Source organism: Chiloscyllium plagiosum, unplaced genomic scaffold (genome assembly GCF_037043375.1).
Source record: "Chiloscyllium plagiosum isolate Xiang-an unplaced genomic scaffold, Cpla_swu_hap1 HiC_scaffold_4, whole genome shotgun sequence".
Lineage (NCBI taxonomy): Eukaryota > Metazoa > Chordata > Chondrichthyes > Orectolobiformes > Hemiscylliidae > Chiloscyllium > Chiloscyllium plagiosum.
In genome coordinates this window covers 7,132,900-7,160,341 of record NW_028270142.1, presented here as the reverse complement: position 1 = coordinate 7,160,341, position 27,442 = coordinate 7,132,900, and positions in this window count along the sequence as shown.

Genomic DNA, 27,442 nt, shown 5'->3' with positions numbered 1-27,442 from the left:
CCCCCCTCCCCTCACATTCCCCTCCCCCTCACACCACCCTCCCCCTCACACCCCCTCACTCCCCCCACACCCCCCCTCACTCCCCTCCCCCCACACCCCCTCACACTCCCCTCCCCCTCACACTCCCCTCCCCCCCACATTCCCCTCACACTCCCCTCCCCCCCACACTCCCCCTCACCCCCCTCACAACCCCCTCCCCTCACATTCCCCTCCCCCTCACACCGCCCTCCCCCTCACACCCCCTCACTCCCCCCACACCCCCACTCACTCCCCTCCCCCCACACCCCCTCACACTCCCCTCCCCCTCACACTCCCCTCCCCCTCACACTCCCCTCCCCCTCACACCCCCTCCCCCCCACACTCCCCTCCCCCCCACACACCCGCTCACACCTCCTCCCCCTCAGACTACCCCCACACCCCCCTCCCCCCCACATCCCCTCCCCCCCCACACTCCCCTCTACACCCCCTCCCCCCACACTCCCCTCTACACCCCCTCCCCCTCAAACTCCCCCTCACACACCCCTCCCCCTCACACACCCCTCCCCCTCACACACCCCTCCCCCCACACTCCCCCTCCCCACACTCCCCCTCCCCACACCCCCCCACACTCCACCCCACACTCCCCCCCACACCCCCCCCACACCTCCCCCTCAGACTACCCCCACACCCCCCTCCCCCCCACCCCCTCCCCCCCCACACTCCCCTCTACACCCCCTCCCCCTCAAACTCCCCCTCACACCCCTCCCCCTCACACACCCCACCCCCCACACTCCCCCGCCCCCCCGCCCCCACACCATCCTCCCCCTCACGCCCCCCACACTCCCCCTCACACCCTCCTTGGCCCCCCACACTCCCCACTACACCCCCTCCCCCTCACACACCCTCCCCCCCACACTCCCCCCACACCCTCCTCCCCCTCACGCCCCTCACACACCCCTCCCCCCCTCACACTCCCCCTCACACCCCCCTCCCTCCCCACACACCCCCTCACACCCCCTCCCCCTCACACTCCCCTCCCCCCACACTCCCCCTCACACCCTCCTCAACCTCACACTCCCCTCCCACCACAATCCCCCTCACACCCCCTCCACCTCACACTCCCCTCCCCCCCACAGTCCCCCTCACACCCCCCCACACCCCCTCACACTCCCCTCCCCCCCACACCCCTCCACCCCACACTCCCCCTCACACCCCCTCCCCCTCACACCCCCTCCCCCTCATTCCCTCCCCCTCACACTCCCCCTCACACTCCCCCACACACCCCCTCCCTCACACTACCCTCCCCCTAACACCCCTCCCCCTCAGACCCCCTCCCACCACACACCCCCTCCCCCCCACAGACACCCCATCACACCCCCCTCCCCTCCCCCTCACACTCACTCTCACTCACTCTCACACCCCCTCCCGCCCACACACAACCCTCACACACCCCTCCCCCCCACACCCACTCCCCTCCACACCCCCTCACACTCCCCTCCCCCTCACACCTCCTCCCCCCCACACTCCCCCTCACACTCCCCTCCCCCCCACACTCCCCCTCACACTCCCCTCCAACCCACACTCCCCTCAACCCCACACTCCCCTTCACAACCCACCACACCCCCCCTCACACTCCCCTCCCCCTCACACTCCCCTCCCCCTCACACTCCCCTCCCCCTCACACTCCCCTCCCCCTCACACTCCCCTCCCCCTCACACTCCCCTCCCCCTCACACTCCCCTCCCCCTCACACTCCCCTCCCCCCCACACTCCCCTCCCCCCCACACTCCCCCTCACACCCTGTCCCCCTCACTGCCCTCCCCCCCACACTCCTCCCCCCACACCCACTCCACTCCACACTTCCCCTCACACCCTCTCCCCCTCACACTCCCCCTCACACCCCCTCCCCCCCACCCCCCCTCCCCCCACACTCCCCCCCACACCCACTCCCCCGCACACCCCCCCCCCCCCAATCTCCCCCCCACACACCCCCTCCCCCCCACTCTCCCCCCCACACACCCCCTCCCAACCCCCTCCCCACACTCCCCTCCCCCCCACACTCCCCTCACCCCCACACTCCCCTCCCCCCCACACTCCCCTCCCCCCCACACTCCCCTCCCCCCCACACTCCCCTCCCCCCACACTCCCCTCCCCCCCACACTCCCCCTCCCCCCCACACTCCCCCTCCCCCCACACTCCCCCTCCCCCCACACTCCCCCACCCCCTCACACTCCCCCTCCCCCTCACACTCCCCCTCCCCCTCACACTCCCCTCCCCCTCACACTCCCCCCCCACACTCCCCCTCACACCCCCTCCACCTCACACTCCCCTCCCCCCCACACTCCCCCTCACCCCCCCTCACACCTCCCTCCCCTCACACTCCCCTCCCCCTCACACCGCCCTCCCCCTCATACTCCTCCCCCCCACACCCCCCCACACTCCCCCCACACCCCCCCCCTCACTCCCCTCCCCCCACACGCCCCCTCACACTCCCTCACACCCACTTCCCCTCACACTCCCTCACACCCACTTCCCCTCACACTCCCCTCCCCCTCACACCCCTCCCCACCACACTCCCCCTCACACCCCCACCCCCCACACAACCCCTCACACTCCCCTCCCCCTCACACCCCCTCCCCCTCACACTACCCCCACACCCCCCTCCCCCTCACACCCCCTCCCCCTCACACCCCCCTCCCCCCACACCCCCTCCCCCTCACACCCCCCTCACCCCACACACACCCCTCCCCCTCACACCCCCCTTCCCCTCACACTCCCCTCCCCCCATACTCCCCCTCACACCCCCCTCCCCCTCACACCCCCCTTCCCCTCACACTCCCCTCCCCCCATACTCCCCCTCACACCCCCCTCCACCTCACACCCCCCTCCACCTCACACTCCCCCCCCCACAGTCCCCCTCACATCCCCACACCCCCTCCCCTCACACTCCCCTCCCCCTCACACTCCCCTCACCCCCACATCCGTCCACCCCACACTCCCCCTCACACCCCCTCCCCCTCACTCCCCTCCCCCCCACACTCCCCCTCACACCCCCTCCCCCTCACTCCCCTCCCCCCCACACTCCCCCTCACACCGCCCACCCCTCACACTCCTCCCCCCCACACTCACCCACACACCCCCTCACACCCCCCTCCCCTCACACCCCCCTCCCCTCACACTCCCCTCCCCCTCACACCGCCCTCCCCCTCACACTCCTCCCCCCCACACCCCCCCCTCACTCCCCTCCCCCCACACGCCCCCTCACACTCCCTCACCCACTTCCCCTCACACTCCCTCACACCCACTTCCCCTCACACTCCCCTCCCCCTCACACCCCCTCCCCCTCACACTACCCCCACACCCCCCTCCCCCTCACACCCCCCTCCCCCCACACCCCCTCCCCCTCACACCCCCCTCACCCCACACACACCCCTCCCCCTCACACCCCCCTTCCCCTCACACTCCCCTCCCCCCATACTCCCCCTCACACCCCCCTCCACCTCACACTCCCCTCCCCCCCACACTCCCCTCACACCCCCCTCCACCTCACACTCCCCCCCCCACAGTCCCCCTCACATCCCCATACCCCCTCCCCCTCACACTCCCCTCCCCCTCACACTCCCCTCCCCCTCACACTCCCCTCCCCCTCACACTCCCCTCACCCCCACATCCGTCCACCCCACACTCCCCCTCACACCCCCTCCCCCTCACTCCCCTCCCCCCCACACTCCCCCTCACACCCCCTCCCCCTCACTCCCCTCCCCCCCACACTCCCCCTCACACCGCCCACCCCTCACACTCCTCCCCCCCACACTCACCCACACACCCCCTCACACTCCCCCCACACCCCCTCCCTCTCACTCCCCTCCCCCTCTCACTCCCCTCCCCCTCTCACTCCCCTCCCCCTCTCACTCCCCTCCCCCTCTCAGTCCCCTCCCCCTCTCACTCCCCTCCCCCTCTCACTCCCCACCCCCTCTCACTCCCCACCCCCTCTCACTCCCCACCCCCTCTCACTCCCCTCCCCCCCACAGACCCCCTCCCCCCCACAGACCCCCTCCCCCCCACTGACCCCCTCCCCCCCACACTCCCCACCCCCTCTCACTCCCCACCCCCTCTCACTCCCCACCCCCTCTCACTCCCCTCCCCCCACAGACCCCCTCCCCCCCACAGACCCCCTCCCCCCCACACTCCCCCTCACACCCCCCTCCACCTCACACTCCCCCCCCCACCCCACACTCCCCCTCACACCCCCTCCCCCTCACTCCCCTCCCCCCCACACTCCCCCTCACACCGCCCACCCCTCTCACTCCCCCCCCACACTCACCCACACACCCCCTCACACTCCCTCTCACTCCCCTCCCCCTCTCACTCCCCTCCCCCTCTCACTCCCCTCCCCCCCACACACACCCTCCCCCCCACACACCCCCTCCCCCCCCACACACCCCCTCCCCCCCACAGGCACCCCATCACACCCCCCTCCCCCTCACACACTCTCACACCCCCTCCACCCACACACAACCCTCACACTCCCCTCCCCCCCACATTGCCCCTACCCCCCACACCCCCCCCACACCCAATCCCCTCCACACTCCCCCTCACACTCCCCTCCCCCTCACACCCCCTCCCCCCCACACACTCCCCCTCACACACCCCTCCCCTCACACTCCCCTCCCCCCCACACTCCCCTCCCCCCCCACACTCCGCCTCACACCCTCTCCCCCTCACTACCCTCCCCCCACACCCACTCCACTCCACACTTCCCCTCACACCCCCTCCCCCCCCACACACTCCCCCCCACACTCCCTCCCCCCCACACTCCCCCCCCCCCCCCACACCCACTCCCCCCCACACCCCCCGCACACTCCCCTCCCCCCCACACTCCCCCTCACACTCCCCCTCACACTCCCCTCCCCCCCACACTCCCCCTCACCCCCCTCACACCCCCCTCCCCTCACACTGCCCTCCCCCTCACAATGCCCTCCCCCTCACACTCCTCCCCCCCACACACCCCCTCTCACTCCCCCCACACCCGCCCCTCACTCCCCTTCCCCCTCACACCCCCCATCCCCCCCTCCCCTCCCCCTCACACTCCCTCTCCCCCCTCCCCCCACACCCCCTCACACCCCCCTGTGCCCCACACTCCCCTCACACACCCCTCCCCCTCACACCCCCTCCCCCCCACACTCCCCCTCACAACCCCCTCCCCTCACACTCCACTCCCCCCCACACTCGCCCTCAGACCCCCCCCTCACACCCCCGTCCCCCTCACTCTCCCCTCCCCCCCCACACCCCCCCTCACACCCCCATCCACCTCACACTCCCTTCCACCCCACACTCCCCCTCACACCCCCAAACCCCCTCCCCCTCACTCTCCCCTCCCCCTCACACTCCCCTCCCCCTCACACTCCCCTCCCCCTCACACTCCCCTCCCCCTCACACTCCCCTCCCCCTCACACTCCCCTCCCCCCCACACTCCCCTCCCCCCCACACTCCCCTCCCCCCCACACTCCCCTCCCCCCCACACTCCCCTCCCCCCCACACTCCCCTCCCCCCCACACTCCCCTCCCCCCACACTCCCCTCCCCCCACACTCCCCTCCCCCCCACACTCCCCTCCCCCCCACACTCCCCTCCCCCCCACACTCCCCTCCCCCCCACACTCCCCTCCCCCCCACACTCCCCTACCCCACACACTCCCCTACCCCACACACTCCCCTACCCCACACACTCCCCTCTCACTACCCTCCCCCTCTCACTACCCTCCCCCTCTCACTACCCTCCCCCTCTCACCCCCCTACCCCTCACACCCCCCTCCCCCTCTTACTCCACTCCCCCTCACACCCCTCCCCCCACACACCCCCTCACACCCCCCTCCCCCTCACAGTCCCATCCCCCCCACACTCCTCCTCACACTCCCCTCCCCCTCACACTCCCCTCCCCCCCCACACTCCACCTCACACACCCCTCCCCATCACACCCCCTCTCCCCACACTCCCCCCCCACACCTCCTCCCCCACACACTCCCCGCCACACCACCTCCCCCACCCACACTCCCCCTCACACCCCCTTCCCCCCACACTCCCCCTCACACCCCCTTCCCCTCACACCCCCTCCCACACACACCCTCCCACCCCCTCCCCCTCACACCCCCCTCCCCCCACACACCCCCCTCCCCCCCACACACCCACACACTCCCCACACTCCCCTCCCCCCCACACACACACCCTCACACCCCCTCCCCTTCACACTCCCCTCCCCCCACACCCCTCTCATCCCCTCCCCCGCACACACTCCCCCCCCCCCCCACACCCCATCCCCCACCCACACTCCCCTCCCCCAACCACACTCCCCCCCCACACCCCTCCCCCACTCACACTCCCCTCCCCCTCACACTACACTCCCGCCCACACTCCCCCTCACACCCCCCCTCACACCCCCTCCCCCTCACAATCACCTACAACCACACACCCCCTCCCTCCCACACACTCCCCCTCACAGCCCCCTCCCCCACACTCCCCCTCATACTCCCCTCCCCCCACACACTCCCCCACATTCCCCCTCCCCCCCACATTCCCCCTTCCCCCCACACTCCCCACACTCCCCTCCCCCTCAGACTCCCCCTCACACTCCCCCTCACATTCCCCACCCCCCCACACCCCCTCCCCCCACACTCCCCCTCACACTCCCCCTCCCCCCACACTCCCCCTCACACCCCCCTCCGCCCCATACTCCCCTCACACCACCCTACCCCCACACACCCCCTCACACTCCCCCTCACACACCCCTACCCCCACACACCCCCTCACACCCCTCCACACTCCCCCTACCCACAGCCCCCCTACCCACACCCCCCCACACTCCCCCTCACACCCCCCCACACTCCCCTCACACTCCCCCTCCCCCTCACACTCCCACCACACCCACACTCCCCTCACCGTCCCCCTCCCCCCACACTCCCCCTCAAACCCCCCTCCCCCTCACACCCCCTCCCCCCACACGCCTCTCCCCCACACTCCCTCTCACACTCCCCTCACAACCACACTCCCCTCGCACCCCCCTCCCCCTCACACACCCCCTCACACCCCACACCCCCCCACAACCCCCCTCACACCCCCCTCCCCCACACTCCCCCTCACACCCCCCTCCTCCACACACTCCCCCACACTTCCCCACACTTCCCCCTCCCGTAACACTCCCCCTCACACCCCCCTTCCCCTCACATCCCCCTGACCCCCACACACCCCCTCCTCCTCACACTCCCCCACACCCCCACACTCCCCCGCACGCTCCCCCTCCCCCCGCCCCTTCTCCCCACACTCCCCCACACACTCCCCATCCCCCCTCCCCTTCCCCCCAAACTCCCTCTCACACACCTCCTCCCTCCCTCCCCTTCCCCCCACACTCCCCATCACACCCCCCTCCCCCCCACACCCCCTCACACTCCCCCTCACACCTCCCTTCCCCCCACACCCCTTCCCCACACTCCCCCTCACACCCCCTCCCCACACTATTCCCCTCACACCCCCCTCCCCACACTCGCTCACACACCCCCTCCCCCCACACTCCCCCTCACAGCCCCCTCCCCCCACACTCCCCCTCACAGCCCCCTCCCCCCACACTCCCCCTCACACCCCCTCCTCCACACTCCCCCCCCACACTCCCCCCCCACACTCCCCCCCCACACTCCCCCCCCACACTCCCCCCCCACACTCCCCCCCCCACACTCCCCCCCCCCCACACTCCCCCCCCACACTCCCCCCCCCACACTCCCTCCTCCCCCACACACCCCTTCCCTCCACACACTGCCTCCTCCCCCACACACACCCCTCTCCCCTACCCCCCCCTTCCCCCACACCCCTCTCCCCCCTCCCCCCCACACCCCCTCCCCCCCACAACACCCTCCGCACACTCCCCTACTCAGCACACTCCCCTCCTCCGCACAACCCCCTCTCCTCCCCACCCCCCTCCCCACCTCACCCCACCCCCCCACCTCACCCCCTCCCTCCACACCCCCTCATCCCCACACCCCTTCCCCCACCCCTTTCCTCCCCACACCCTCCCACACCATCCCCACCACCTACCCCCCACACTGCCTCCTCCCCCACACACACCCTTCTCCTCCACACTCCTCTCCCCCCCACACCCCTCTCCCCCCCACACCCCTCTCCCCCCCACACCCCTCTCCCCCACACACCCCTCTCCCCCCCACACCCCTCTCCCCCCCACATCCCTCCCCCCTACACCCCTCCCCCCCCCACACCCCTCTCCCCCACACCTGCCTCGCCCCACACCCGCCTCGCCCCACTCTCCACTCGCCCCCACACCCTCTTCCACCCCACACCACCCTCCCCCCACACACATCCCTCCCCCCACACACATCCCTCCCCCCACACACATCCCTCCCCCCACACACATCCCTCCCCCCACACACATCCCTCCCCCCCACACACCCCTCCCCCACACCCCTCCACACAATTCTCCCCTCACACCCCTCCCCACCACACATCCCTCCCCCCACACATACAGACCTCCACCCACACACACATCCCTCCCCCACACTTCCCCCCTCTCCCCACACCCCCCCCCACACACACACTCCTGCCCCACACCCCTCCCCCCACACCCCTCCCCTATGCACACTCTCCAACCACACCCTCCCACACACATCCCTCTCCCCACACATACACACCTCCCCCCTACACACACATCCCTCCCCCCAGACCCCTCCCCCACACACCTCTCCCCCCACACATACACACCTCCCCCCACAGACACACACCCATCCCCCACACACACACCCCTCCTGCAAACCCCCTTCTCACCCACCACGCCTTCCCCCCTCCACCCACAGCCCCCACCCCACCCACACACCCCTACTCCCCTCCTCCCCTCCCCCACACCCTTCACCCACACCCCCCTCCTCCCACACCCTCCTCCTCCTCTCCCCCTCACACTCCCCTCCCCCACACACTCCTGCCCCACACACACACCCTTCACCCGCACCCCCCCTCCTCCCACACACACCCCTCCCCCCCACACACACACTCCAGCCCCCACACCCCTCTCCCCCCCCCCCCACACACCCCTCCCCTATACACTTCCCCTTCACCCACACCACCTCCCCCCACACACACCCCCACATTCTCCCCCCACACACACCCCTCCCCCACACACACCCTTCACCACACCCCTCCCCCCCACACCCCTCTCCCCACACTCCCCTAACCCCTCCACACCCCTCTCCCTCACACCCCCCCACACCCCTCTCCCACACACCCCTCTCCCACACACACTTCTCTCCCAGACACACTCCCCACCTCCCCACACACACACCGCTCCCCCTCCACCCCCTCCCCTGCACACCCCTCCCCCCCCCACACCCTTCCCCCCCACACACACAACGCTCCCCCCCGCGCACACACCCTCCCCCACACACATCCATATGTAAACTACTATTCCTCAATAAACAGGTTATACTTTAAATCATCCACAGCCTACAGTGGGTAATTGTGATCTTGAACCCCACCAAACCAGCACATATTCATAGATCCCAGACAGCTCCCAGTTCAGTCTGAAACACTTTGCAAGACTATAATATACAACAAAGAGAAAGTGAGCCCTGCAGATCCTGGAGATCAGAATCAAAACGTGTGTTGCTGGAAAAGCACAGCCAGTCAGGCAGCATCCAAGGAGCAGGAGAGTTGACGTTTCAGGCTTAAGCCCTTTAGGGCTGTTGGAGGAGGTCCCTAGCGATTATAACCTTACTGCGAAGCCTCTTTCAAGGATGCCCACCTTGAAGAAGTCCTTCTCCTCCCTCCACAAGGCACCCTCATCCCCCACCTTTATCTACCTATCACATTTCCAGCGACCTTCCCCCAGCCTCACCCCCTTCCATTTATCTCTCCGCCTTCTTGCACCACACCCCCCCTCAACATTCCTGATGAAAGGCTTATGCCCGAAACGTTGACTTTCCTGCTCCTCGGATGCTGCCTGCCCTGCTGTGCTTTTCCAGCATCACACCTTTTGACTATAACATACAATAAGATTGTTCATATTATGGAAAAGGAATCCTCCACTGTTTTGAACCTGGTCCTTTGAAATTTACAGACAATATCCAAAAGACTTAGATTTTATTGGCACAGAAATTAATAAGCTGTGAGTGATAAATACTTTATCGTTTTAAGTTGAAACTGACCACATGTACGAACAGTAACAGTAGGCATGTAATGGGAGGTTTCTGTACATTGTGTCTGTTCAGCTCGTTCCCAAGTGCAGGATTCACACACACACTTACACTTAAATGTTTTGTTTTTCTATTTTATATTTATTTTACTTTGATAAGGAAGATTTTTTGTATTATTAAGAGTTGAGAGTGTGGTTTTGTTGTCTCATTGTCCCTGAGAAGCTGGTGATGAGCAAATTCCTTGAATTGTTGGTACTGCCTCAGTGCTGTCAGGAAGGATGATATGGAGGAGCCAGTTTTGGACTGGGGTGAACAAAGTTAAAAATCACACAACTCCAGGTTATAGTCCAACAGGTTTATTTGGAAACTCTACCTTTCGGAGCGCTGCTCCTTTATCAGCTAATCTACCTGAAAATAAACCTGTTGGACTATAAATTGGTGATGTGTAATTTTTAACTTTGTTAGGAAGGATGTTTAACACTGAAGGAACAGCAATCTAATTCCAAATCAGTGTGTTGTATGACTTGGAGGTATTGCTGTTTCCATGTACCTGCTGACCTTGTTCCTTTAGGTGAGAGATGTTGTGGTTCTGGAAAGTTATGTCAAAGGAGCTTTGATTAGTTGCTGCAGTGTATCTTTCTAATGTAAATCTAATTCCAGGAAACCATCACAGCACAAGGTGAGAAGAGAAGAACAAAAGGGTCACTAAAGATAAAGTTGCCATAGTCTTACCAGACAATAGGGCTGCTCTCTCATTAGAGAGAGAGAGAGAGAGAGAGAGAGGGTTGGTGGCAGTTTAATCTGAAAGACACCACACCTCAGGTGAGAGGAGAGATTGAGAAAGAGTTCTTCATAGTAACCTCAGCTGATGTAGGAATTGAATCTATGTTGATTGTGTCACTCTTTTGCTGTCTTGGCCAACAGAGCTGAACTGAAAGGATTACTGAAAATGTGTTTTTCGTTTGAAAAATGCGAGAATTAGGAAAGATTTTGAAGAAAGTCACAAGCTGTCAGAAAAGACACTGTTCCATCCCATGAGTACCCAATAGAGGTATTTTCAATGTTGGCCTCTCTGAGAAATGTATTCAATCAACGCCATCAATAAGAAGAGGTTTTTTTCCTAATCTTGTAATTGTATCATCACATATTTGATCAATTCACTCCAGGTGCTAATCTCTATTTGTTCCATTATTGGGGTAATAAATAGAGGTGGAGAGTCTGAGTGAAATGTTCGGTTCAGAATTGTCTCTGACAAAAATGTTTTTAAAGGTTGAAACATGGCAGCAATCATTAAATGAAGTCAGTTGTGAAACCGTATTGCAGTTTTGAAGCAACAAGGAGATTGATGTGTGCCTACCAATGTAGATTATAAATGTTTGCCTTATCTATGATGCAGTTGCACTTCACCAACAATTGGTGGCAATAAAGCTTTGGTTTTTGGAATCAATTCTCCGGATAGTTTCAAGGAGGGAGCCTGGGAACCAGCTAACAGCCATCTAGAGAGCAGAGGGAGGCCTGGAAATGCAGTGAACATGTGGAAGAGGGTAGCTGTGGAAGAGGGTAGCTGTGGAAGATGGTAGCTGTGGAAGGGGGTGGATGTGGAAGAGGGTAGCTGTGGAAGAGGGTAGCTATGGAAGAGGGTAGCGGTGGAAGAAGGTGGATGTGAAATAGGGTAGCGGTGGAAGGATGCTTTTCAAAATAGAAGGTTGTGACTAGTGGTGTTCCATAGGGATCAGTGCTGGGACCTCTGCTGTTCGTGATCTACATAATGATTTGGAGGAAAGCATAGCTGGTTTAATTAGTAAGTTTGCGGACGATACAAAGATTAGTGGAGTTGCGGATAGTGAGGGGGATTGTCAGAGGATACAGCAGGGTATAGATCAGTTGGAGGCATTGGCAGAAAAAAGGCACATGGAGTTTAGACCACTAGACATAGGAGCAGAAATTAGGCCATTTGACCCATTGAGTCTGCTCTGCCATTCAATCATAGCTGATAGGTTTGTCAATCCCACTTTCCTCCTTTCTCCCTGTAACTGGACAAATCCGGACAAATGTGAGGTGATGCATTTTGGAAGGTCATGTACAGGTGGAAAATATACAGTGAATGGCAGACCCTTAGGAGAATTGATATGCAGAGGGATCTGGATGTGCAGGTCCACTGATCACTGAAGGTGGCAGTGCAGGTAGCTAAGTTAATAAAAAAGGCCTGTAGCATGCTGGTCATTATTGGAAGGGCATTGAGTATAAGGATAGACAAGTTACCCTGCAGCTTTATAAAACTTTCGTTAGGCCACATGTGGAATAATGCGTACAGTTCTGGTCACCAGGAGGATGTGGATGCTTTGGAGAGGGTACAGAAAAGGTTTACCAGGATGTTTGGAGAAATTGAGGACTGCAGGTGCTGAAGATCAGAGTTGAAGAGTGTGGTGCTGGAGAAGCACAGCTGGTCAGGCAGCCTAACTGGCTGGGCTTTACCTGGATATTGCCTGGCGTGGGGGATTTTAGCTATGATTTTATCAATAAAATGAGGTGGTCTTTGGACCAACTCCGGCTTCTAGCTCAGCTATGGGTCTGGATCCAGGCTCCTCCACACCAATGCCTTGAGTCCCTGCGGCTAAACCAACAGCACTGCTGTAACCCCATTTCACTGCCGCTGGAACAAAGAGTCACCACTCTGGCACCATCTTGCCTCCATCAACACCAACGCGGTCATGAGTTCACGATGGACTGGGTCTTGCTGCCAGTGCTGCAGGGTCCTGCACTGAGATCAAGCTTGCCACTGTTGCCACCACTACCACCATCAGGCACCCGGGCCTAGCTGTGGATCTGGACCCTCGGCCTAGCCTGGTGAGTCTGGACTGAAGGATTAAGCCTGGAACCTGCTCCTCGTGGCCCAGCCGTTAGCACTACTGACTTACAGTGCCAGGGACCCGAGTTAGATTCCACCCTCAGGTGACTGTCTGTGTGGAGTTCACATATTCTCCCTGTGTCTGCGTGGATTTCCTCCGTGTGCTCCGGTTTCTTGTCATAGTTCGAAGATGTGCAGGTTAGGTGGACTAGCCATGGGAAATGCAGGGTTATAGTGATAGGGTAATGAGGTGGGGTCTGGGTGGGATGCTCTTCAAAGGGACAATGTGGACTCGAAGAGCCGAATGGCCTGCTTCCACGCTGTAGGGAGTCTATGATTCTAGAACATAGAACATGGAACATTACAGCGCAGTGCAGGCCCTTTGGCCCTCAATGTTGCACCTAACTGTGGAACCAATCTGAAGCTCATCTATCCTGCACTATTCCATTTTACTCTACCAATAAAAACCTGGGTGGCAATTTTCAGGGATCTAAGTGCATGGATTCTGAGATCTTTCTGCTCATCTACAGTACCAAGAATCTTACCATTAGCCCGGTACTCTTTATTCCTGTTGCTCCTTCCAAAGTGAATCATCTCACACTTTTCCGCATTAAACTCCATTTGCTACCTCTCAGCCCAGCTCTGTAGCTTATCTATGTCCCTCTGTAACCTGCAACATCCTTCAGCACTATCCACAACTCCACCGATCTTAATATCATCCGCACATTTACTAACCCATCCTTCTACACGTCCCCACCCCCACCCTCCTCTAGCTTATCTCTCCACGCTTCAGGCTCACTGCCTTTATTCCTGATGAAGGGCTTTTGCCCGAAACGTCGATTTCGAAGCTCCTCGGATGCTGCCTGAACTGCTGTGCTCTTCCAGCACCACTGATCCAGAATCTGGTTTCCAGCATCTGCAGTCATTGTTTTTACCTTCTACATGTACGTCTAGGTCATTTATACAAATGACAAACCGCAGTGGACCCAAAACAGATCCTTGTGGTACACCACTAATAACTTCCCATCAACCACCACCCTCTGTCTTCTTTCAGCTAGCCCAATTTCTGATCCAAACCACTAAATCACCCTCGATCCCATGCTTCTTTTTTTAGTGCAATAGCCTACCATGGGACACCCTATCAAATCCTTACTGAAACCAAATACATCACATCAACCACTTTACCCTCATCCACCTGTTTGGCCACCTTCTGAAAGAACTCAATGTTTGTGAGGCACGACCTACCCTTCACAAAACTGTGTTGACTATCCCTAATCAACTTATTCCTTTCTAGATGATTATGAATCCTATCTCTTATAATCTTTTCCAACATTTTACCCACAACCAAAGTAAGGCTCACTGGTCTATAATTACCTGGGTTGTCTCTACTCCCCTTGAACAAGGGACAACATTTGGTATCCTCCAGTCTGCTGGCACTATTCCTGTAAACAATGACAACATAAAGATCATTACCTAAGGCTCTGCAATCTCCCCTCTGGCTTCCCAGAGAATCCTAGGATAAATCCCATCCGGCCCAGGGGACCTAACTATTGTCACACTTTGTAGAATTGCTAACACCTCCTCTTTGTGAATCTCAATCCCGTCTAGTCTAGTAGCCGTATCTCAGTTTCTCCTCCACAACATTGTCTTTTTCCAGTTGAATACTGATGAAAAATATTCATTTAGCGCTTCCCCTATCCCCTCGGACTCCAAGCACAACTTCCCACTACTGTCCTTGATTGGCCCTAATCTCTCTCTAGTCATCCTTTTATTCCTGATATACATATAGAAAGCTTTAGGGGTTTCCTTGTTCCTATCTATCAACGACTTCTCATATCCCCTCCTGGCTCTTAGCTCTCTCTTTAGGTATTTCCTAGCTAACGTGTAACTCTCAAGTGCCCTGATTGAACCTTCACATCACATGCTAACATAAGCCTCCTTCTTCCTCTTGACAAGGGGTTCAACTTCTTTAGTAAAACACGCCTCCCTCTCTCGACTACTTCCTCCTTGGCTGACTGGTACATACTTATCAAGGACATGCAGTAGCTGTTCCTTGAGTAAGCTCCACATTTCAGTTGTGTGCATCCCCTGCAGTTTCTTCCCCATCTTATGCATCCTAAATCTTGCTAATCAAATCAGAATTGCCTTTCCCCAGCTATAACTCTTGCCCTGCATTATATACCTATCCCTTTCCATCGCTAAGGTAAACAAAACTGAATTGTGGTCACTATCACCAAAGTGCTCACCTACCTCCAAATCGAACACCTGGCCAGGTTCATTACCTAGTACCAAATCCACTGTGGCCTTGTCCCTTGTTGTCTATCTACATACTGTGTCAGGAAGCCCTCCTGCACACATGAAAAACAATACTGACCCATCCAAAGTACTCAAACTATTGTATTTCCAGTCAATATTTGGAAAGTTAAAGTCCCTCATAACAACTACCCTGTTACTCTTGTTCCTATCCAGAATTATCTTTACTGTCCTTTCCTCTACATCTCTGGAACTGATCAGAGGCCTATAGAAAACTCCCGACAGGGTGACCACTCTTTTCCTGTTTCTGATCTCAGCCCATGTTACCTCAGTAGACGAGTCCTCAAACGTCATTTCTGCACGATAATACTGTCCTTGACTAACAATGCCACACTTCCCCATCTTTTGCCACCTTCTCTGTTCTTATTGAAACATCCAAATCCTGGAACCTGCAAGAACCATTCCTGTCTCTGCTCTATCCATGTCTCCGAAATGGGCACAACATTGAAGTCCCAGGTACCAACCCATGCTGCAAGTTCACTCATCTTAATCCGGAAGCTTCTGGCATTGAAGTAGGCACACTTCAAACCATCTCCCTGCTTGTCAGTGAACTCCTGCGACCTTGAAACCTTATTTCTGACCTCCTGGACACTAGAAATACAATTTAGGTTCCCAATCCCCTGCTGAATTAGTTGAAACCCTCCTGAAGAACACTAGCAAATTCCTTTACCACCACCACCACCCCCCCCCCACCCAAGAGTACTGGTACCCCTCTGGTTCATATGTAGACCATCCTGTTTGTAGAGGTCCCACCTACTTCAGAATGAGCCCCAATTATCTAGGTATCCGAAACTCTCCCTCCTGCACCATTCCTGTAGCCACGTGTTCAACTCCTCTCTCTCCCTATTCCTCGCCTTGCTAGCATGTGGCCTGGGCAACAAACAAGAGGTAACAACTCTATTTGTCCTAGCTCTAAGCTTACAACCTAGCTCCCTGAATTTTTGCTTTAAATCCACATCCCTTTTCCTACCAATGTCGTTGGTGCTTTTGTGGACTATGACTTGGGGCTGCTTTCCCTCCACATTAAGGGTCCCAAAAACACGATCCGAGATATCATGAACCTTGGCACCTGGGAGGCAACACACCAACTGTGAGTCTCTCTTGTTCCCACAGGTCTGTCCCCTTAACTATGGAGTCTCCAATGACTAATGCTCTGATCCTCTCTCCCCTTCTCTTCTGAGCAACAGGGACAGACTCTGCACTAGAGACCTATACCCCATGGCTTACCTCTGGTAGGTCTTTCCCCCCCCTCTACAGAATCCAAAACAGTATACTTATTGTAGAGCGAAACGACCACAGGGGATCCCTGCATTGTCTGCTGGTTTCCTTTCCATCCCCTGACAGTAACCCATCTGCCTTTTTCTTGTACCTGAGGTGTGACTACCTCCCTATAACTCCTCTCAATAACCCCCTCTGCCTCCCGAATGATCCAAATTTCATCCAGCTCCAGCTCCCTAACGCGGTTTTTGAGGAGCTGGAGTTGGGTGCACTTGCTGCAGATGCAGTCAGCAGGACACGAGTGGTAATCCTTACATCCCATATTCTGCAGGAGGAACATTCAACTGCCCTAACCTCCATTCCCACTGTTGTAAATTCCCAAAGAGACTGTAGAAAAAAAAAGCTAGTCACCATACAATCCAGCACACAGAACCTTTTTTTTTGGTTAGAGGAGGAGAATGGTTGGGAGACATTGCCTAAGTAGTGTTTCAGGAAATGAAACCACCCAAATATATTACCTCACTGACTCAGCAGTCCTCTCCTGCTCAGCGTGCACTCTGCCTATTTACGATGTAATTATTTAATTCAGTGATTCACCTTCAGCCCCCTGGTCGACACTCCCGTTCTTCCTCCTGCGGATTTATGACATCGCGCTGGGGTGGAGCCATACGCCTCTCGTCCAGGCGTTGCTGCCAGATTCCTCCTCCTTCAACATTTACCCGGCCTCAGCTCTCCCTGGGCCTGCGCTGCCATCTTCATCCACCATCCCACACCAGGCCCACTCGCTGATGCTGCTGACAACCGAGATGAAAAATTGAGAGAAATGCCATTGAGTCGTAGAGCTGTACAGCACGGACATGGATCCTTCAGTTCAGCACGTCCATGCAACCAAATACCCTCAATAAATCTAGTCCCATTTGCCAGCATTTGGCCCATATCCCTCCTAATCCTTCCTATTCATACAACCATCCAGATGCCTTTTAAATGTTGCCATTGTACTAGCCTCCACTACTTCCTCTGGCAGCTTCTTCCGTACACGTACCACCCTCTGAGTGAAAAGGTTGCCCCTTAGATCCCTTTTAAATCTTTCCCCTCTCACCCTAAACCTATGCCCTATAGTTCTGGACTCCCCCACTCCAGGGAAAAGACTTTGTCTACTCACCCTATCCATGCCCCTCATGACTTTATAAACTGCTATTTGGCCACCCCTCAGCCTCCAACGCTCCAGGGAAAGTGGACAATAAAGAAAAAAAAACAAAAGTAAGAAAAAATTTATTTAATAAAAAGAAAAGCATACAGAGGTGGGTGAGCCCCAGGCTCAGCAGCCCGAACACTGCTATGCTGCTGCGACCATTTTGTGTTTCGTGGTTTTCATTAAACACCTTTTTCCTCTCTCTCAGAGAACTGACTCTAACATTCTTATACCAACCCTCACCCACATACACTTCCAATCATGACATTTGTACATGTATGTCCACGTACTTCTGTAAACTTTTGGTAATGTCACCCATACTGATGATCAACACCCTGATACATGCAGCCTTTATCTCTCGCAGATGACAATAAATGTTCTGGGAGCATCTATGTATCTGTTCAGCACCCAGGAGGAGATGGTGCTTAGGATTATCGACAATAATGCCACCGTACCATTGGCACTTGGTGAAGATAAGGCCAGTCAGTATAAGCTGCTGCCTTACGAACCTTTTCCATTTGCTGTTCACTGTCACCCTGAAAGGTGATGTGAAATTGAAATCGCAGGTGGACTGAAAGTAGATTTCTTGCATTCTTCCCCACCCACCCTTTACCCTGATCACCCCAGTGATACCAAATACTGTCATCAGGAATTGCTACCTAGTCATCCACTAGAGCCATAAGAGTAAGGGCAAGGGCAGACCTCAGTGAAGGGGCACCATTATTTGATCTTACTCTTTAAGGAACCAGCACACACTGGCATTGTGTGAACCCTAGATTAGGGTCAGGATCTAGATATGGTGTGTAATTGGGTAGAGTAATTGGGCAGCTAGCAAAGATTGGCTCATGTGCAAACTTCCTGGACAATGAAGACAATTCTGTTGCAAGGCACTCTGATGAGGCCCTCATTGGGGTGAACTACGCTGATGACAGTGTGCATTGAGATGTCTGGCACATTGGCATGTCAGTTACCCTCCAATTATAGGCAGGAACATGCAGGAACCTGGCTCCACTGTGGCACTGTGGAAGTGATAAGAACCATTTTCACAGAACTTGCTGAATGACTCATGTTTGAATATTTATGACTGTTGTCCCAACTCCTAGAGGTGGCGGGTTACTGATGTCCCAGCAATGCAGTGAGAGCTCTGATGGAGCTCATGGCTGGTGACATCCAGGCTGATGGTCGACATGGATCCCAATGGATAATGCAAGCTGTCATTGTAGTCTAGCAATCTGTGCTCCAGCAGATTCCTGAGGAGCCATTCTGTTACCCGCTTTCTTCTTCCACGGTTAAGCATTCTCGCTCCCATCACTGCCACTCAGTTATCCAGCCAGCCAACCCACACTGCTGCTCAGATGATGTAGTCTAAAGCTGGGTCCGTTGAATTCTCAAATAATCCAAAGTCAACAGCCTTCCCCTTTGAGGGTGTGCTGCAGCTACTTGGGTCAGGTAATGATGTCACACAATTGGTACCACAGTGTTTGTGACAGCAATGTAATACAAGACTAATATACCTCCCAACTCTACCAGGAGGCACTTACTGCAGGCATACATCTTACAGCTATTTTAATAAAGGCACGGTACAAGCTAGATTGTTGTGCTACAAACTTATAACATGGCATCAGAATGGAACTGTAATCAAGTGTTGAGGAGCTGTATAGAAGTGCAGCTGCTATAAGAGGAACACAGCAATGTTCAGAGCTGCTGAAAGCTGCTAAAACAAAACACAGGAATTCACAGAATATCAACAAAAAAGCAAGCCACCACTGAAATATGTCACAACGGCTGCAAATGTTGCTTTCCCAGCACCAACTGAAATAAACGGCACAATGAAACAGAATTGGCAGCTTTTCCACTTGCAATGGCAAATCTATGAGACTGTGACAGTTTTCATTACCAAGCTAGCTCATCGAGGTGTAGCTGTATTTTTTCTCACAGTGAGAAAGCTACTCTGTTTTTTTGATAGATGCTCTGTTTTGAAATCAATGTCTCTTCTGTCAATGGTACTGGAAACTTTGCATGTGACAGCTATTTTATTACTGAGTCATACACCTCGGAAATTGACTTTTCAATCCAGTAAATCCGTGCCGACCATAATCCCAAATTAAACTAGTCCCACCTGCCCGGGCTTAGCCCATTTCCCTCCAAACATTTCTTATTTTTGTACTTATCAAAAATGTCTTTTAAACATTGTACCTGTACCCACATCCACGACCTTTACTGGAAGTTTATTCCACGCACAAACCGCGCTCTGTGTAAAAAAACGTTGCCTCTCAAGTCTCTTTTAAATCTTTCTCCTCTCAGTTTAAGAATATGCTCCCTGGGGAGATTCAAGATGGCAGTGACCCAGTAGGTCTGAGTCTGCAGAGCTCTGCCCAAGACTCAGGCAAAGTGGGGTGCCTACTTTCACCTCACCTGTTAAATTACTGGGCAAAATAGCTTTTGCCCAGCACTCTTGGCCATTTTGCATCAAACTTTAACAGTTTGGTGCTTTTTTTAAAATGACTAAGGGCAAAAACTCTTGCAGCTTGCAACAGGCAGGGACCCCTCCCCCCACCACCTCCCGCAGCAGCAGAGACGTCCGCGGCCACTTCGGGGGGGGGGGACGTACCTGCAGAGACGAGCCTGATCTCCGAGATCGTCAAACTCTGGGAGAAGCATGACCGAGAGATCGAAAAACTCGGGCAGCGTGTCGGAGGGGCGGAGCAAAGGGCCGCGGTCTCGGAGACTGCTGCCGAGTTGTCCGTAGGTCAGGTCCGGGCTCTCGAGCAGCGAATCCGGACCTTGGAGGAGCACATCGACAACCTCGAAAATCATGGAATGGAGATCCTTCCCCAAGACTCTGGTCTTTATTCGATGTATTTTGGGTGAGGTTCTGTAGTGTTGAAGTCGAATCAGAACCGGGTGGGGGCGCTGGTCCGGTTGCTGGGCCTTCCCGAACGGGACAAGGAAGGCCAGCTTGTGGATTTCCTGAAGCAGTGGCTCCCACAATTACTGAAATTGGAGTTGGAGCTGGGCCGGGTGCGGGTGGAGTGGGCCCACAAGGTTGCTGTGTGCAGGCCGGGGTCGGACCAGTGCCCCCGCTCAGTTCTAGTTCGACTTCAATACTACAGGGAAAAGCAAATGCTCTGGAGGCCTCCAGAGTCTTGGGGAAGAATCCCCAAGCCGTGATATACAAGGGCTCAAAGATAATGCTGTTTCAGGACTTTTCACCGGTCGTGGTCCGCAAGAGGAGGGCATTCGACGAGGTGAAGAAGTGTCTGAGAGACTTAAATATTCAATACTCCATGCAATATCCGGCAATGCTGCATTTCAGTCATGGAGGATCTGCATATAACTTTGGATCACGGGAGAAAGTAAAATAATTCCTGGATGCTCTCAAATAGACTGCGGGTCTTGAACTGTATGGATAACAACTTTATTTTGCCCCCCCCCCTTTGTTTATCCTTCTCTCTTTCTCCATCTTTCTTTTGTCCATCTTTCCCTGGGGGTTGGGGGGGGGGGGTGCCTGTTCTTTATTCTTTCTTTGGTCTCTTATCTATAGCTCATGCGGCTTATTTGATTTTTGGGGGATGTTCCTGAGTCGGGTTTTATTTCTTTTTTCTTATTTAGTTGCTTAATACTTGCTGGGATTGTAGTTTTGTAATTTTATATATTTCCATCTTGTGTTGTTTTATTAAGCATATCTAGGTGATAGTATGGGTGGGTCATCCACTTTTAACTCCTGTTGTATAAGATACTGGAATTTATTTACTCTATTTTATAATGCCTGAGCCGAGGGCAGGGCCATAGCTGGGAGAGGTTATGGCGGGGGTTATTGGAAGGTAGTGGTGCCCCCTGTGAGCAAGGGGAGGGGGGGGAGTCTCTTTTAAATATGTTTTATGTTATTTTTACTTAGGAGTAGTTCTTAATTGTGTTGATTTAACTATTTTAAAGAGTTTTTTTTATATGTGAATTTTTTCTGGTCTTTATTCAATGTCTTTTGGATGAGGTTCTTCTTCCTGGGGGGTTTTGGGCCTACCTGGACGATCATGGCTAGCCATTTACTTAGGTGGTGCACCTGGAATGTCAAGGGGAGTAATTCACCAATCAAAAGGACAAAGATATTATCAAGTCGTAAGAAAGAAAGGGTTGACATAGCTCTCTTACAGGAGACACATCTACTTGATAAGAAGCTGCAACAGGGTTGGTTTGGCCAGGTGTTCTTTTCATCTTTCAGCTCAAAACGTAGGGCAATAGCCATTCTTATTCAGAAGAGTATTTCCTTCCAAATGCTAAGCCAGATAAAAGATGAGTCTGGACAGTATATATTGATCAAAGCCCTAATATATGGAGAGGAATACGGGATATTGAATCTTTATTGCCCCCCCCCCACCACACCCTTTTAAATTTGTAACGGAATTGTTCTCTAAGTTGATGGCTTTCAGGGTCCGGCATATAATTATAGGGGGAGATTTTAACTGTATCATTGACCCAGCGGCGGACAGGATACCTAGGAGCTCTGTGGGCATAACTCTGTAGGCAACTGGCGGATCTGAACAGGGAGCTGGGGCTGGCAGATGTGTGGAGGTGCCTCCATCCCCAGGGTAGAAATGTTACTTTCTATTCTAACCCACACAAGTGTCATACCAGAATTGATATGTTTTTTGTCCCCTCAACCCTTTTGAATCTGATATTGTCTTGCAAAATGGCAACATAGCTATTTCTAATCATGCCGCAGTATACATGGAAGTTAAGACTAGTGATGATGGGATAGGTCCCTGACATTGGTGTATGGACCCTTTCTTATTGAAGGATAGCAAGTTCATAAAGTATTTTTCACAGGAATTTAAAACCTTCTGGGATATCAACTCAGGTACGGCCAGTAACCCCTCGACAATGTGGGAGACTGCTAAGGCATACATGCGAGGTTTGGTCATCTCATATTCTGTGACCCGGAAAAGATAAAAGGGAGAACAGCAGCGCCAGCTCGAGGATGGCCTGAAGGCAGCTGAGACAGCGTACGTTGACAGGCCATCCATTACTTAGCTACAGAGGATCACAGCCCTTAGGGCAGCCTTGAATACTGCACTTACTCAAACAGCAAAGAGGGAGATATTATTCACGAAGCAGAGATTATTTGAATACGGTGACAAGCCTGGCAGGTATCTAGCGTACCTTGCCAGAAAGAAAAAGGCTCCCCAATCCATTACGTCTATTAGAGAGTGCTGGTACCCTGACTTGTAATTGTAAAAAGATCAATATAGCCTTTAGAAAGTTGTATTTTAAATTTAAGAATCACATAACACCAGGTTATAGTCCAACAGATTTAATTGGAAGCACACTAGCTTTCGGAGCGACGCTCCTTCATCAGTGGTTGTGGAGGACACAATTGTAAGACACAGAATTTATAGCTATAAACCTGTTGGACTATAACCTGGTGTTGTGTGATTTTTAACTTTGTACACCCCATTCCAACACCGGCATCTCCAAATCATGACCACTATTTTAAATTGTATAAGTCGCAGGACTGTGATGGTAGAACTAGGACGATGGAGTCTTTATTTAAAAATCTGGGCCTCCCGGGTCTAACCTCAGAGCAGGTGTCGCTCTTGAATGTCTCCCTGACAATCCCAGGAAGTACAGGAGGCAGTTAGGCAGCTTCAGAGTGGCAAAGTGCCTGGGCCAGGTGGATTCCAGGCTGAGTTCTATAATGAATTTATAGAGGAACTGGCCGGGTCACTCATAAATTTATATAACTATTCACATAGTCAGGGCTGCCTCCCACTTTTGTTGAGTGAAGCAAATATTTCTCTCATTCTTAACAAGGGGAAGGCCCCAGAAGATTGCTCTTCATATAGACCCATATCCTTGTTAAATGTGGATTTCAAAATTCTTTCAAAAATGTTAGCATTAAGACTGGAGAGGGTCTTACCGTACATTATGAAAGAGGAGCAGACGGGGTTTGTAAAGGGTCGCAAATCAACTAATAATATTAGAAGGATCTTAAATATGATACAAGCCTGTCAACAGGGAACAATACCGAGTTTAGTTGTCTCCCTAGATGCAGAGAAGGCATTTGATTGGGTAGAATGGCCATATCTTTTCTATACCCTGGAAAGGTTCGGTGTTGGAGAGGTATTTACTAAATGGGTTTCAGTATTATATAATGATCCCAAAGCAGCGGTGATCAGTCTAGGTTCTAGCAGCGGTCTAGGTTCGGATAGCTTTAGTGTTGGCAGAGGCTGTTGTCAGGGATGTCCTCTCTCACCATTATTATTTATGTTAGTGATTGAACCACTGGCGGAAACTATACAAACTGACCCTAACATAACGGCCCCGAGGGTTGGATCGGGCAAGCACAAAATTACTCTCTATGCGGATGATGTCCTCCTTTTCTGAAGTGATTCTTTGACATCTGTGCCCAGCTTAATTCAAGTGGTCAATTTCTTTAGTATGTTTCAGGTTACAAAATCAATTTTGTGAAATCGGAGGCCATGCCGTTGGGAGGCCTTGCCAGTGTATCCAATTTTCCGGACGGATCTTGTTTCCCCTTTCAGTTATCACTAGAAGGTTTTCTGTACCTAGGTATTTTTATTACTCCGGTATTTGGTCAGCTGTATAAAGCCAATTATACACACTTATTAGAGAAAATAAGGCAGGACCTTCAATGCTGGGAAGATCTCCCTATATTTTGGCTGGGCAGAGTAGCCTTAGTTAAGACGAATATTCTACTTTGTTTTCTATACTCTATGAGAATGCTCCCCCTGATGCTGCTGAGACAGGCGCTGCGTAAGCTTTATGGCTGGCTCGGCTCCTTTATTTGGAATCATAGATGGCCCCTTATTAAATTAGAATAGCTGCAGCTTCCATAAGCAAGGGGAGAGCTGGATTTTCCAGATTTCAGGAGGTACCAATTGAGCTCCCTATTATCCTACATAGCTGATTAGGTCTTTTGTGACCCACAATCAATCTGGTTAGATATTGAGACCTCCCAAGCAAAATGTCCCCTCATCAATCTATTATTTATGGACAAGATGAGAATTATTACGGACTATTGTAAAAACCCTATTGTTTTAAATACAATTAAAGCCTGGAGGCTAATGCAACAAGATGAGGGTAATCTGCAAAAAAACCCTCCCCTTACAGTGCCATAGTGGGAACATCAGGATTCCAGCCAGGGTTTACCGATGCTACATTCAAAATTTGGGAGTCCAGAGGTATCTCCTGTTTGGGAGATCTGTCCGATGGGCACGTCATGATGTCCTTCGAGCAGCTGCGCCAGAAGTTTGGACTGCCCAGCAAGGACCTCTTTTGGTATTTCCAAATACGAGACTTTATACAAAAGAAGACCACACAATAGTCAATCCTTATAAATCAGATAAGGAAAGGAGAGTGCTTTGGCCAATGGGGCCGCCCTCGGTCAGTACTCTCCACCACTCACTATGCAATGAGGTATCGAAGGACATTGAATGGTTATATAAAACCTGGAATCAAGAATTAGGGTCGGAAATCTCTTTAGAAATATGGGAGGACGTCTGAGAAAATGCCAGGAAGATCTCTATCTGTAACAGAACTCAGGCTATACAATTGAAGATACTTCACAGGGCTCACATGGCACCTAAACGACTTGCAAAGTTCAAGGCAAGAGCGTCCCCAATGTGTCCTAAATGCAAAATCGAAGTTGGTACTCTCACGCATTGTGTGTGGACATGCCATAAGATCCGCAGGTATTGTGACAGAGTAGCGAATGCTTTGACAAAGATTTTGGGTACGGAGATTGGATTGGATCCAGTGTTCTTACTTTTATGCTCTCCAAATTTTCCCTCTCTGGATGTATATGGGAGGAAATTATTTACTATCCTTTCCTTGTGTGTGAGGAAAAATATTTTAGTGAATTGGGTCTCCGAAGGTCCCCCAGGACTTTTAAATTGGCACAGGCTAGTCATGGAATATATCCCCCTTGACTTCCTTACGAAAAAAAACGGAATTATTTTACAGAACATGGCAGCCCTTTTTGAACTACACCGACACAGATATTTCGGCCATTACATCCAGGGCATTTGCTAAGCTGTGGTAATGGTTCCGTCTGGTTCGGGGTCCCCAGGAGAAGAAATCCCTTATAAATACGGGTTTTGTTATGACTTGATATAAATCTATTTTGAACATGTATCTAGTTATTTATCTACCTTTTTGTTTATTGTTAGTAATATTTGGATATCCTATAGTCATAGAGTCATAGAGATGTGCAGCATGGAAACAGACCCTTCAGTCCAACCTGTCCATGCCGACCAGATATCCCAACCCAATCTAGTCCCACCTGCCAGCACCTGGCTCATATCCCTCCAAACCCTTCCTATTCATATACCCATCCAAATGCCTCTTAAATGTTGCAATTGTACCAGCCTCCACCACATCCTCTGGCAGCTCATTCCATATGTACCACCCTCTGTGTGAAAAAGTTTCCCCTTAGGTCTCTTTTATATCTTTCCCCTCTCACCCTCTAGTTCTGGACTCCCCGACCCCAGGGAAAAGACTTTGTCTATTTATCCTATCCATGCCCCTCATAATTTTGTAAACCTCTATAAGGTCACCCCTCAGCCTCTGACGCTCCAGGGAAAATAGCCCCAGCCTGTTCAGCCTCTCCCTATAGCTCAAATCCTCCAACTCTGGCAACATCCCTGTAAATCTTTTCTGAACCCTTTCAAGTTTCACAACATCTTTCCGATAGGAAGGAGACCAAAATTGCATGCAATATTCCAACAGTGGCCTAACCAATGTCTTGTACAGCCACAACATGACCTCCCAATTCCCGTACTCAATACTCTGACCAATAAAGGAAAGCATATCTTCTTCACTATCCTATCTACCTGCGACTCCACTTTCAAGCAGCTATGAACCTGCACTCCAAGGTCTCTTTGTTCAGCAACACTCCCGAGGACCTTACCATTAAGTGTATAAGTCCTGCTAAGATTTGCTTTCCCAAAATGTAGCATCTCGCATTTATCTGAATTAAACACCATCTGCCACTTCTCAGCCCATTGGCCCATCTGGTCCAGATCCTGTTGTAATCTGAGGTAACCCTCTTTGCTGTCCACTACACCTCCAATTTTGGTGTCATCTGCAAACAGTGCAGGAGAGAGAGAGAGAAAGAGACTGCACAGTTACTGCCTTTGCTGTTTTTGAATTCATGTGTCGCTGGACATCGGAGTGTATCTGGGAAAATTAACAAACAGTGAATTTCACAACTTATCTTGGAGGAACTGTTGGGCGAAGTTCACAGCACAGAATCAGATAAGTTAATTGTTGTTTTAAGTCTGTCCAAGAGAAAGGCTGTATTAGTGAGTACAGTCGGTTCTTTCTTGATTATATGTTTTTGGAGATAAATCTCTTGATTAAACTTAAAATATAAGCCATAGCTCTTAATTTAACCTGGGGCAGTGTTTGTAGAGGAATAAGACGGTGTTATTTTCTGGGTCTGTAGATTGTGAAGGAGCAAAAATGGTCTTTGCAGTGATATGTACTTCTTGTCAGATGTGGGAGTTTAAAGAGAGTTTAAGAGTTACTGCGGATTATATCTGCCATAAATGCTGTTGGATGCGAACCTTATCAGAGTGGATCAGTTGGAGAGACAGATAGAAGCGATGAGGAATTTGCAACAGCAACAGTATGTGATGGATGGCAGTTATAGGAAGGGGGGAAAGTCTCAGATACAGTCACAGAGATGGGTTAA